The sequence below is a fragment of the Furipterus horrens genome, unplaced genomic scaffold, assembly GCF_987537825.1.
Source record: "Furipterus horrens unplaced genomic scaffold, mFurHor1.1.pri manual_scaffold_1, whole genome shotgun sequence".
Taxonomy (NCBI): Eukaryota; Metazoa; Chordata; class Mammalia; order Chiroptera; family Furipteridae; genus Furipterus; species Furipterus horrens.
This window is the reverse complement of record NW_028327171.1, coordinates 33,335,516-33,348,264: the sequence shown is the minus strand read 5'-3', so window position 1 is coordinate 33,348,264 and position 12,749 is coordinate 33,335,516. Positions and strand designations below refer to the sequence as shown.

The 12,749-nt window shown below is 40.4% G+C and overlaps 1 protein-coding gene and 1 pseudogene across 5 annotated transcripts in view; both read right to left on the bottom strand.

Annotated features, from left to right (window-relative positions):
- Nucleotides 1–12,749, bottom strand: part of GPR160 (G protein-coupled receptor 160) — a 46,702-nt gene that overhangs the window by 13,823 nt on the left and 20,130 nt on the right. The gene's annotated exons all lie outside the window — the stretch shown is intronic.
- Nucleotides 6,384–6,939, bottom strand: LOC150020859 (large ribosomal subunit protein uL10 pseudogene; annotated as a pseudogene).

Below are 12,749 nucleotides of genomic sequence, written 5' to 3'. Positions count from 1 at the left end.
ACATCTCATATAACAGTGGTTTGGATCTAATGAACTCCTTCAGTTTGACTTTGTCCTGGAAGCTCTTTCTCTGCCCTTCTATCCTGAATGACAGCTTCGCTGTGGTTGTAGGTTTTTGATTTTCATTACTTTGAATATTTCTTGGCAGTCCCTTCTTGCCTGCAGAGTCTCCTTTGAGAAATCCACTGATAGTCAAATTGGGACCCCTTTGTACATAATTCTTCTCTTCTCTCTTGCTGCTTTTAAGATTCTCTCAGCCCTGGCTGCTGTGGCTCAGTGGACTGAGTGCCGGCCTGTGAACCAAAGGGTCACAAGTTCAATTCCCAGTCAGGGCACATGCCTGGGTTGTGGGCCAGGTTCCCAGTTGGCAGGTGTGTGAAAGGCAACTACACGTTGATGTTTCTCTCCCTCTCTTTCTCCTTTCCCCTCTCTAAAAATAAACAAACAAATAAATAAATAATTTAAAAAATTCTCTCTTTATCTTTAATTTTTGACATTTTGATGATAATGTGTTTTGGTGTGGTCCTCCCTGGGTCCAGCCTATCTGGGACTCTCTGTGCTTCCTGGACCTGTAAGTCCATTTCCTTCCCCAAGTTCAGGAAGTTCTGCTTCATTATTTTTTCACATAATTTTTCAATTTCTAGTTCTTCTTTTTCACCCTCTGCAATTCTAGAATTCGAATGTTCGTTCTCTTATAGCTGTCCCAGAGGTTTCTGAGCCTCTCCTCATATTCCTCACTTTTTGTTTCCTCTTTCTGCGCTGGTTGACTGTTTGTTCCCTCCCTATGTTCTGATTTGTTGATTTGATCCCTGGCTTTCCCTTCCTCACCACTTGTCTTGTATGTATTTTTGTTCATTTCAGCTGGACTAGCCTTCATTCCCCGTCTTGATTCAGCCCCGCTGTTAGGTCTGTAAGCTGCCTTATGACTATAGCTCTGAACAGAGCCTCAGAAAGATTTGCTATTTGTTCATCTATCAAGGCCTTTATTTGTTTTATCGTTAGCTGTGTGATTGGTATTTCAATCATTAATTCTGCCATTCTGACCGCTTTGTTTACTTTCCTTCTTGGGCGGGGCGCTGTCACACCTCCTACGCTATATTGGGCGGAGCCTGGTGTGCTTGTCACAACCTGGCGACCTTTCTCACCGCACTGTGGCACTTTGTGTGGGGGCGGGGTTGCAAGATGGATTCCTTCTGTTACTCTCCACTGAGGAACCGGGAGCCTCCTCCATCCCCATAGTCAGAGAGAATGGGGTCTGCCTTCCCCGGCGTTGGAATCGAGAGCCGATAAGTCTGGTCTGCAGCCAGGGCGGGCTCCCAGGCGCTTCTCTCCTCCCCCCAAATACAGGTGTCTGCTTACTGGGTCCCGCTGTTCGCTGCTGCGCTGCCGCCTCCAGCACAGTTCGATCTGTCAGCCGTGGTTTCGCCCTTCCTACCTGTCCCTACGAGCACCACTTGTTTATGACTTCATATGTTAGACTTCCATGTAGCTTTATTTTCTGGAGATTCTTGTTATTTTTGGTTTTGTGGTAGTTAAGTTCTTCTTAGTTGTGGAGGGAGACAGAGCGTGTGGGTCTATGCCTTCATCTTGGCTGGAAGTCTCGAAAGATGGTTTTTGAATCTATGCAATTCTACTCTCTCTCATAACACCACTGAAATAGCAGCAAAGTGAGTTTATAACTCACTCTAAAATGAACAAGCAAACCTAATTTGTAACATTTGGGAAGTCTAGGGAACCAGATCACTATTAAACTGGTAAATACAGGGAAAGAATAACGCATTTTCCCTGCCTTTTCTATACTAACTGTATAGTGAGAAGGCACTTATTTATTTATTTAAAATAACTTATTTAATTGTTTATTTATTTATTTTAGTTTTAGAGAGAGGGGAAAAGAGAAAAAGAGGGAGAGAAACATCACTGTGTGGTTGCCTCTCACTTGCGCCCCCAACTGGGGACTTGACGTGCAACCTAGTCATGTGCCCTGACTGGGAATCGAACCAGCGACACTTGGCTCACAGGCCGACGCTCAATCCACTGAGCCACAGAAGCCAGGGCATACTTTTATAGAATTACTCCAATGACTGAATAAGGAACAATAATATTGGAAAGTTGCCATTCTGCAACCCTGATGTACTCATTAATGGAGGCAGCCAATGATCATCAACAGTTACTAATATCCAAGGGAAGAGATGGAAGGATACATCACTGCCTATGAAGTAGATCTGCCAAAAACCTAGAACCTGATCAGCCTGTAGATTCAACGATTATCCACAAAAAGAGCACAAAAGAACATGTTAATCCTACAGGATGCAATAAGCAAAATTTACATGGTGGCAAACTCTACAGGGCAAACATTTCTTCAACATATTGTATCAACAACACATAAGTTTAAATGAGACCTAAGATATGTCAATTAAATGCAATGTGTGGAACTTACTTTGAATTCATGGAACAAAGGATTATATTTATGAATGACAATTGGAAATTTGAACACTGGAAATTGGAGGATATTCTGTTGTGATGGGGAACTGTGTGTCCCCATAATTCATATGTTGAAGCCCTAAGATTCAACATATGAATTTAAAAGAGGTCGTATGTGTAGGCCTTAATTCAGTCTGACTGGTGTCATAAGAGGAGATCTGGACACACAGAGGAGGCACCAGATATGGGTGCGTCCAAAAGAAAGATTCTGTTAGAACATAGCAAGAAGGCGGCCATCTGCAAACCAGGACAAATGTCAGGAGAAACCAACCCTGTCAAAACCTAGATTTTGGACATTTGGCCTCCAGAATTATGATAAGTAGACTTATGTTGTTTAAGCCAGGCATGTGTCCTGACTGGGACTGAACCGGAGACATTTCAGTTCGCAGGCCAGTGTTCAATCCACTGAGCCACACCAGCCAGGGCTCAATCCGAATTTTCAATAAAAACCTCAGGTGAATAATATATACTGGTAATAGAAACAAAAGCCCGAAGCAGAGAAAGCACAGCGCCAACCTAATTTATACCTCAGAGCCCTCTACAAGGCTCAGGAATTGCTGGCATAGGTAACTCTGGAAAGGGGTGCAAAGATGAAACTAAAAGCAGAAGGAGGAGCTGCAAATGAAGTTAACAGTTCCCGGATCCCTTCCCAGACTCAGTGCAAGAGGTGACTGCCTCTCCCCAACTATGGACTAAGAATGGAGGTTTTCTCCTCTGGCAAGGGTAAAACAGGCAAAGGTAAAATGGGAGGATTTGAGGATAGAGGGGTACCATGCTGGAAACAGGGAGTCTGAATAAAATACACAAAAGCTGGCCTTCTCCAGCCTTCTTTTCCCCACTTGGATTTCAGGAATACCATTATCACAGAATATAATGATCCAAAAATCCTTGTCTAGTGATCAGCCCAGGAATAAATATCTAAAGATACTGACAACGAGTCTTCCCTAAGAAAACATCCTAGCTAATATCATACACATAATATGACTAGACACCCAAAGATCCCCAGACAGTCAAAGAAAATATCTACTATGAAAAGTCAAACCCACAAGCAGAAAAATAACTTGTAGGAAAGAGATACAATGCTAGGAGAAAATTTTATTTAGAAACTCATTATTTTCTGGGAGAAAATATTGCAGCCATGAAACAGTAAAAGGAGGCTATTTAAAACAACAACAGAAAACAAGAAGACACTCTTAGTAAATAAAAATATGATGGCAAAAATGGTCAAATGAATAGAAGAGTTTGAAGATAAAGTTCAGGATATTTCCCAGAAAACTCAGGACAAGACAGAGAAAAGGATTAGAAAATTAGAGAACCAATCCAGGAGGTGCAAAATCTGAATAATGGGAGTTACACACACACAGAGAAGACAAACAGAAGGGGAAGAAACCAAAGGCTATAACATTCTCTAGAACTGACGGTTTTCAAGGGTGAAAGGGTCAATCAGGGGCCACCTTCATGGAAGAAAACAGACCCACACAAAGGCACATCATCAGAAATTTCAAAAACAGTGATTAGGATTACCAGTTTCCCAAGAGAAAAAAACAAAACAAAAAAATTTTAAACAAAGAATGAAGAAATGGAATGGATATATTAAAAGTGGGTAAATTAAGGGAAAGAACAAAGCACTTATCCTGCCTTATGTGAAATGTACCAGTGGGTGACCAAGCAGATGAAGGGAAGTGTTACAGAATGGGGGTGTCCAAAAAACCCCCAGAGCTTGCGGCTGGGGGATGGGGAAAAGGAAGCAGCTTTTAGGATGCCTTTGCATGCCTGGGGGTAGTGGCTGGTAACTTTGTTGCGCAAATGGCTTTGATGCTTCCAGGGCCCAGGAAGATGGAAGGGGTCTTGGACCATGGAATGGTACTGAAAGAGCTTACAGAGCCTGTGTAAGGTTCTGTGAATGGTCAGAACTGGTTACCACACCCACTGCGTCAGAGGACGCAGTCTGGGATTTAAAAAAGGAGAGGCAGACATTTTAGTGGGGGCTCTCCTTGCTGCTTTGAGAAGAGCTCTCTCCATGCGGCTTGGTGAAGAGGTTCTCCATGCAGTTTTGAGAAGGTTCTCTGTGCTTTTTTGAGAGGGAAACACCATGCGGCTTTGAGAAGGCAGTTTACAGGGAGGCTGAGAATCCACACAGTTCTGCATTGAAAGCTGGCGGGCACCACAACACAGAAAGACCTCCCCAATCAGAAATGAATGATTGGCAGCTACCGGTAAAGCTGAACTGTGTCTAGGAAGTAGGGAAACAGTATTTCTAACTTTTCTAAAACTAGCCTGGTTTGGTAGGGGGAGGCAGAACTATGTGTTTGTGGGTGTTTTAAAGAACATAAGACTTAGCGGCAGAAATCCGCAAATAATCTAAATCTATATAACTGTTAAATAAACAGTTCTTTTTCTGTTCACTAAACTCTGGTATTGAGAGTTATAATTCTGTTGGCGGGCAATTGGGCCCCTAACTAAACAGCCTATGGGTTCTGTTTCAAATCGGAGCAGCCCAGGGGTTCTGTTACAGAAGTACCTCTTCAACAAGTGTTCCAACTTAGAAATGAGAAGTAAATTGCAGACTTAGAACTCCTCCATTTTGCAACCAGCTCCTCTCCTCCAACCTCCCACCCACGAATTAACAGATGCAGATATTAAGCACCTATTGCTATAAATCATCACAACAGAAGAAAAACCAGACATTTCATTGGTCCTAAAGGACAAACCTGAGTCTGATCAAATCTGTGGATCTAGCTGCCAATTTCCAAGAAATATAGAGGACACAAAACTGAAAACAATTCAGATTTCTATCAACAAGTGAATGGGCCAACAAAACAGTAGTATCCCCGCAGTGGAATACCACTCAGTGATAAAAAGGAAGGAACTATCAATACATGCAACAACACGGATGAATCTCAAAATTATGCTGACTGAAGGAGGCATGATTCCATTATCTGAAATGTTAGATAATACAAACTCACCTATAATGACAGGAAGCAGATCATTAGCTGTCGAGGAGCTAGGGCAGGGTAGGGGGAAGAAATTATACGAGGCACAAGGAACTTTTGTGGGTAAGAGATGCACTCACGATCCTGACGGTGGTGGTATTTTCATGGATGTACACAAATGATAGAAAGTATAAAATTGTACACATTAAATATGCACAATTTACTATATGTCAATTATATTGCGATAAAGTTAATTTTTAAAAAGGAAAGAAATCCAGAGGACAGAGGGACATGCTGCCTATATCATGAGTGTGCAATCAGCAACAGTCACATTGTGGAAAACTAAAAGCAATCTATAGAGGAAAAGAGATTTAGATTCTAAAGGGTAACACTAAACGAGTCTTCAGTGATACACATTTGGGTGCTAAAACTATTTTTTAGAAATGCAAGAAAGTGATTATCAGTTAAGTTATAATGGGGAAACTGGGGTCAGGATTGGGAGAGGTCAGGTGGAAGGGATTATGGAGCCAAGTTGTAGTTCTTTATCTGAGTGGTAGTTATAAAGATGGTCACTTTATGATTAAAGTCATTAAGCTATATACATGTTTGTATATCGCTTTCTGTATTTTAGTTTTCAATAAAGATATTTTAAAAAATTCAGAATGTGGTCAGGGCCCTTAGCAACATGAAACCAAAGATACTTTTAACCATAAATACCTTTGGGTTGATAAGTTCAAACAAATAACAACACTTCCTGGCATTAAAAAAAAACAGGCAAAATCAAAAGAAAACAAGAAACTGGAAAAAAACATATAAAATATTAATCCCCCTAATGTATAAAGAACTCTTGCAAATTAAACAGGAAAGATAGTGAAAGAGTAAAATGAACAAAGGATATGAAGAGATAATTCACAAAAAGGGAAACCCATTATTTAAAACCCAGAAATTTAAACTGGACTATTTGCCTCTTCAGAGACAGAGTGGTGGGTGCTGCCACTGCCCAGCGCCTGCAGGATTATCAGCCCCAAGAAGGGGGAGGGGTGTTTATTCAATGGCTCCCACTTTGTCTCCAGTCTTAATCAGCTGCATGCCCTGGGGATTTCAATGGTACCCCTGGAGACTTTAGTGGTGATGACAAAAGCCTGAAGAATGAGGTCTTCCCGGGCCCCAGGTGGTGTTCTGGGCTGGCCCAGTGACTTCCCATGGGGCAGCGGCACAGCACAGGCAGCAGCTGACACCTTACCAGCTGGCAGCATGTCGCTGATCTCAGGGAGGTCCTCCCTGGTGAACACAAAGCCCACATCCCCTGGATATGACACAACAGTTTCCCCAGAGTGGGGCTGCACAGCAGTGTTCTCGCCCCTCAGCGCTGCAGCCTTCCCAGGAGGGGCAGGGGGGTCTGCTGCACCTGCCTGGGGCCCACGTTTTCTGCTCCCACAATGAAGCACTGTGGATAATCATCCAGAAGCTGGATGATCCTAAGGATGTAGCTGGACTTCCAGATAACCCTGTCTACCCTGGGCATCACGGTGGGGCATCAGGATTGTCATGCAGGGTTTAAAGATGACATTACTCTCATGAGGACACCTAGCCAGAGAGATACAGACATTTTTAAAGACTCTAGGCCAGTTATCTTGTTTTATTGTACAATCTGGCTTTCAGTATTAGAAAAACATTTTCTCCAAGAACACTATCTGAATTATGTGTCCCACGATGTCAGTATGCCTCATTACTGGCCATGTGAACTTAGATCACCTAATTAAGGAGCTATCTGCTATATATCTCTATCGCACGGGTACCTTTTCCCTTTAGTAATCGATAAGTAATCTCCAGGGTAATACCTTCAGACTGTTAACACTGCTGTCCCAAAATCAAGTTTCACCTAACAGTTTTAGCATCCATTTATCATCCTTGTCTGAATCGATTGCCATCTTGGAAATCACACAACAGTGATTTTCTAATTCCATGATTCCTTCTGCTTTTACAAGCTGGTGATTTTTTTCCCCTAGAAATAGATTATGGATCCATAGACATATTTTTATTCAGCATGTTACAATCATTGCCCCCTTATTCTTTTGAATGCCTAAATTTTTCCAAACTTTTCCTGTAAAAGTTCCTTCAAGGTGGCTCCTGGGTCCTCTCAACATGTTCCAGCCTTTAAACATGTGTCTGCAGAGCCACCCAGAGACCCGATAAATCCATCCCAGGCTGTTACATGAGAGAAATAAACTTGTACGGGATTTGAGGCATTACACTTAGGTCTATTTTTACAGCATTTTAGCCCATCCTACTTAATACAATACTTCTAATTATTCTTTTTCACAGACCTCCCCTCTAGCTGCATCTGTACCTGATTCTATCATGACATTTTATCCACTGTAAGCCTTCACTGAATCTTTTGCCTGCTATCAGCCCACATAAGTACTCTTAACCAGATCACTGGCTTACGGAATGTGGTATTCTCCACATACCCGTATGACAGCTATTGATGGCTCCAAAACCTTGTGACTCACCAGGGAACAGAGGCTTTTTCAGCCAGGAACAGGCATAAAGCTAATCACTCTCCATCTTGAATATCCTGCTTACAGAATGAATTAGCCTTCATTTGACTTTGTCCAATTTGTAAGTACCCAATTTATCCAGTCATTTTGACTCCTGTTTCTAGTATCTGTGGCACACAAACATATACACAATGCATCACCGGTGATGGATTAAAATTGGTTAAATAGAACGGGGTCCAAGACTGACCTCTGAAGGGTTAACTGTAAAGTGCTGTCCCACACCAACATTATACTCTTGAGAATGCCTCTGTGACCTTCCATCTCTAGCTATGGGATGATCTGAGCTAAACTCTGTTTGCCTGGGTCACTGATGATTATATTATCCTTAATTAAATCAACAACATGAGAAAATCAAAATATATGTGCCCTGCTTCCTCCAGTTCCATACAACATTCTTGAAAAAATTAGATTACACTGATATGATTTCATTTTCCATACAACTACCATTAATTTTTACCCAATGCCCTACGTTTGCTTGCAAAACAATATTCTGGTGATGTATATTTTCCTATAGCCCTCCCTCACAATGTAATTGTATCTTCTTATTTACTGAGAATTATACATATATAGTCACTTCATAATTTTGGTAGGAACAGATAATTAATACAAGTACAATGTTCAGAACTAAGAGGAAAGGTATTCCATACCTTGTACTAGTCATTCAGTTTTGCTACCAAATATTAAGAAAGACATCATAAATAGGAATATGAGGTCTGTCTGGAAAATGTTCAGCCATTGTTACTATAACAAGAATGATTTCCACAATATCGATGTAAACCAGCAGCCAAAAAAGTGGATTGGAAAGCACATGTGTGAACAATGACAATTTCACTGTATTAGTCAGTTGGGGGTGGGCGGCGGGTGGGCAGTAGACACTGTTGAGTGAGCATGTGTACTGTGTGGCCATCACATTCAAAATGACTGAGCAAGTAGAGCAACGAATTTGCATCAAATTTTGTGTTAAGCTTGAACATTCCTCCACGGAAACAATTTGGATGATTCAGAAGGCTTTCAGGGACGATGCAATGAGTGCAGTGCAATTAAAAGTGTGGCACAAACACTTTAAAGTTGGTCAAGAATCTGTTGAAAGTGATCCCCATTCTGGAAGGCCTACAACAAGCAGAACACCTGAGAATGTCGAACGTGTATGGGCTGCAATCAATAAAGGGGAAGGGTCTAGTCACAGAACACGTATAAACGACCCATGGACATAGAAAACAGGGTGGGGATTGACTGTGGGAGAAGAGGGGGCAGGGAGGGAGGAAGCAATGGGGGAAAAAGTGGGACGACTGTAATAGCAAAAAAAAGAACAACACAGAAATTCTTCCATTTTTTTTCTCCTTGTCAATTATTCATCATATGACAATTTAATTTTTTAACAGCTTTTTTGAACTATAATCAATACATAATAACTGAAGTAGTATATTTGCTAAATATATACCCATGAAACAATCACCACCACCAAGATAATGAATATATCCATCACCCTCAAAAAGTTTTCTTATGTCCATTTTTGGAACATCCATCAAAAAAAGAATGAATGAATCTGTGATATATCCATGCAATGGAACACTCTTAAGCAATAACAATGAATGATTATTGATACACACAACAATATCTGTGACTGTAAAATAATTATGCTAAAAGATTAACACAACAACAAAAAACCGCAAACCATTCTGTAGTCACATAAAATTCTAGAAAATGTAAATTAAACTATTTTCTTTTTAGAGAGAGAAAGCGGCTCAGAGAGAAAACATAGCTTCTACTAGCAATACCTTTCATAAGTGGTAGTGCAAGGGCATGAATCTAGTTGTACCAGATCCCCACACCCAAGTCTATATAAGAAAACCTCAACACCAACTGCAAGCTTCATAGCAAAATAAGAAAAAATATAAACTTGGTTTTTAGCATTAGAATATTCTATCCTAATACTAAAATTTAGTGATAAAAATACCTCAAATATAATTTACTTTTAAAAGGATACAAAGAAGGAAAAAGCATAAGGTCAGTCAAACAACCAAACAAAAAAACTAATTTTCTAAACAGTAGACACCTGACAAAGAAACAATATAAGCATAGACAATAAAGTTGACAGAATTCATGTTTAAAATTACCAAACATCCCAACATCCCATTGTACTATTATTACAATTCATCAGTCCACTTTAGAATATGAAACTGGTTACAAACATTTTTTTAAGTAAATCTTTGCGCCTTGAGAAGCAATTTCAGCCACTTATGTAAGAAAAAGTAGACTTCAAGCCAAGATGGAGGCATAGGTAGACATGTTTTGCTACCCTCAACAACCATAAGAAGAAAAATGAATAAAAATAAAAATAAAAATAAATAAAGATTGGCAACTGACAGTGTGAGAACTAGAAGCTGATCTGGGGATTCTAAAATCTGCTGTGTCTGAGATTTTGATTCAGGATCTTGGCATGAAATGTGTCATGGCAAAATTTATTCTGCAGCTTCTGTTACCACTGCAGAAAGAACATTGTTCTGCAGTTGCTAATGACTTGATTAAAACCACTCCCAATGAACCAGATTTTCTCAAGAAGGTCATAATCGGAGATGAGTGGTGGGTCTATGGCTGTGATCCGGAAATGAAGGCCCAGTCATCCCAATGGAGGTTGCCTTGTCCTCTATGCCTGAAGAAGGGGAGGCAAAGTCGCAGCAAGATCAAGACCATGTTAACTTTTTTTTTTATTGGGAAGGTGTTTTCTATCATGAGTACGCAGGACTAACACTTAATAAGGAGTGCTACTCCTCAATGTTCTTCATCAGCTGAGACATGCATAGGATGAAAACAGCCGCAGCTGTGGGCAGCTGGTGATGGGCAGCTTCATGACAGTGTACCCGCTAATGCATCATGTCTTGTTGCAGGGGTTTTTGGCAAAACATCACATCACCCATGTAATTCAGCCCCTCTACAGCCCATATTTAGCACACTGTGACTCTGGCCTTTCTCAACATTAAAATCACCTTTAAAAGGGAAGAGATTTCAGACCATTGATGAGTTTCAGGAAGATACGATGGCTTAGCTGATGGAGATTGGGAGAACTGTGTGGGGTTCAAAGTGCCTACTTGGAAGGGGACTGAGGCGTCATTGTCCTATGTACCATGTTTCCTGTATCTTGTATCTTCTTCAATAAATGTCTCTATTTTTGATAGTATAGGGAGGGATACTTTCTGGACAGACCTGATATACCTAAAGACATCAATAAATATGCGGAAGGGCTTCATACGGAAAATAGTTAAAGGGTTATAAGAATGGGAATCCTTCAAAAGTAGTATGTGTTAGTTTGGGAGCGAGTGTTTGCACCACCACCAGAAATGTTCAAATACAGAAGATTAGCAAACATGCTTATAAAAGAGATTTCGTCAAAGGGCATTTGAACTAAAGATTGCTTCCTAGCAATAATTATCATCAATGTCAGTCTTGTACTTAATCAAAGGAAGGGATTTAAGTATCCAGTGACCTAGAAAGTACCAATCAGAAATCTGCTCAAAGTTTCCAAGCCCTCCCTTGCAGTCCCAAGCTGTTGAACAACGCCCCTGGCATGACTCCACGACCAGGAAGACAGCACTGCTCAAGCTGACTTGTTTGCTGTTTCCAAAACCATGGCTCTGTCTGTCATTCTGAGAAAGTGAACCAGGCCCATTATCTGAGGGAGTCCTTCTCACCAGCACACAATCTGGAAGAGCCTACCCAATCAACCAGGGTCTAGTTCTCCCATCGGTCTTTGACAACATCATCCCAGACCTACACTGACTCTGCTACCATAAACACGCACCTGTTTTGTTTCCATTCCCTTAAGAATGAAAAAATATAACATACACACCTCTTCAGATTGACTTTTTAAAGCATAAGATATTAAGTTTGGGGGACAGGTAGGCAGCCTGCTTAAGTCACACAATTGTATCTGAATACATATGGTGCTCTTTAGCTTACAAAATACTTCGTGGAGATTATCTGACTCAAAATGTCTACACTATGCTCCTAAACCTACCGACATCCCATGAGTGATGCCAAGATGCTTGAGTATCAGGGGCTGCAGGGAAAGCTTTTGACAAAATTCAACACCATTCATGATAAAAAGTTCTCAGCAAAGTACAAATTGAGGAAAATTTCCTCAACCTAATAAAGAACCTATGAAAAATCTACAGCTAGTATCATAACTAATTACAAAATACTGACAACTTTCCTGTGAAAACTGAGGACAAGACAAGGATATCTACTCTGATCACTTCTATTCAACATTTTAGGGTATCAGAGCCAGTTCAGAAAGGTAAGAAAAAAGGGCATAGAGATTAGAATGGATAAAATAAAACTGTTTGTAAATGATGTTTATATATACAGAAAATTCTAAGGCATCTACCAAAAATTTACTGAAATCAATAAGTTAATCAGCAAGGTTGCAGATCCATTTCTAAAACTGCACATATACATATATAAAGAAAATCTGAAAATGTAAGAAGTACCATTTACAATAGACTCAAAAACATAAACCACACAGGAATAAGTCTTTTAAAATATGTATGAAACATTAATGCTAAAAGCTATAAAACACTTCTGGGAAAAACTAAAGAGGATCTAAAGAAGGTTAATATTGCTAGGATGTCAACAGTCTCCAGACTGATAGATTCAGTGTACAGTATTCCCTCACTTATCGCGGGTATTACATTCTAGACGCCCCCGCGATAGGTGAAAACCCGCAAAGTAAGAACCTTACATTTATTTTAGTATTTATATATATTTTAAGGCTTTA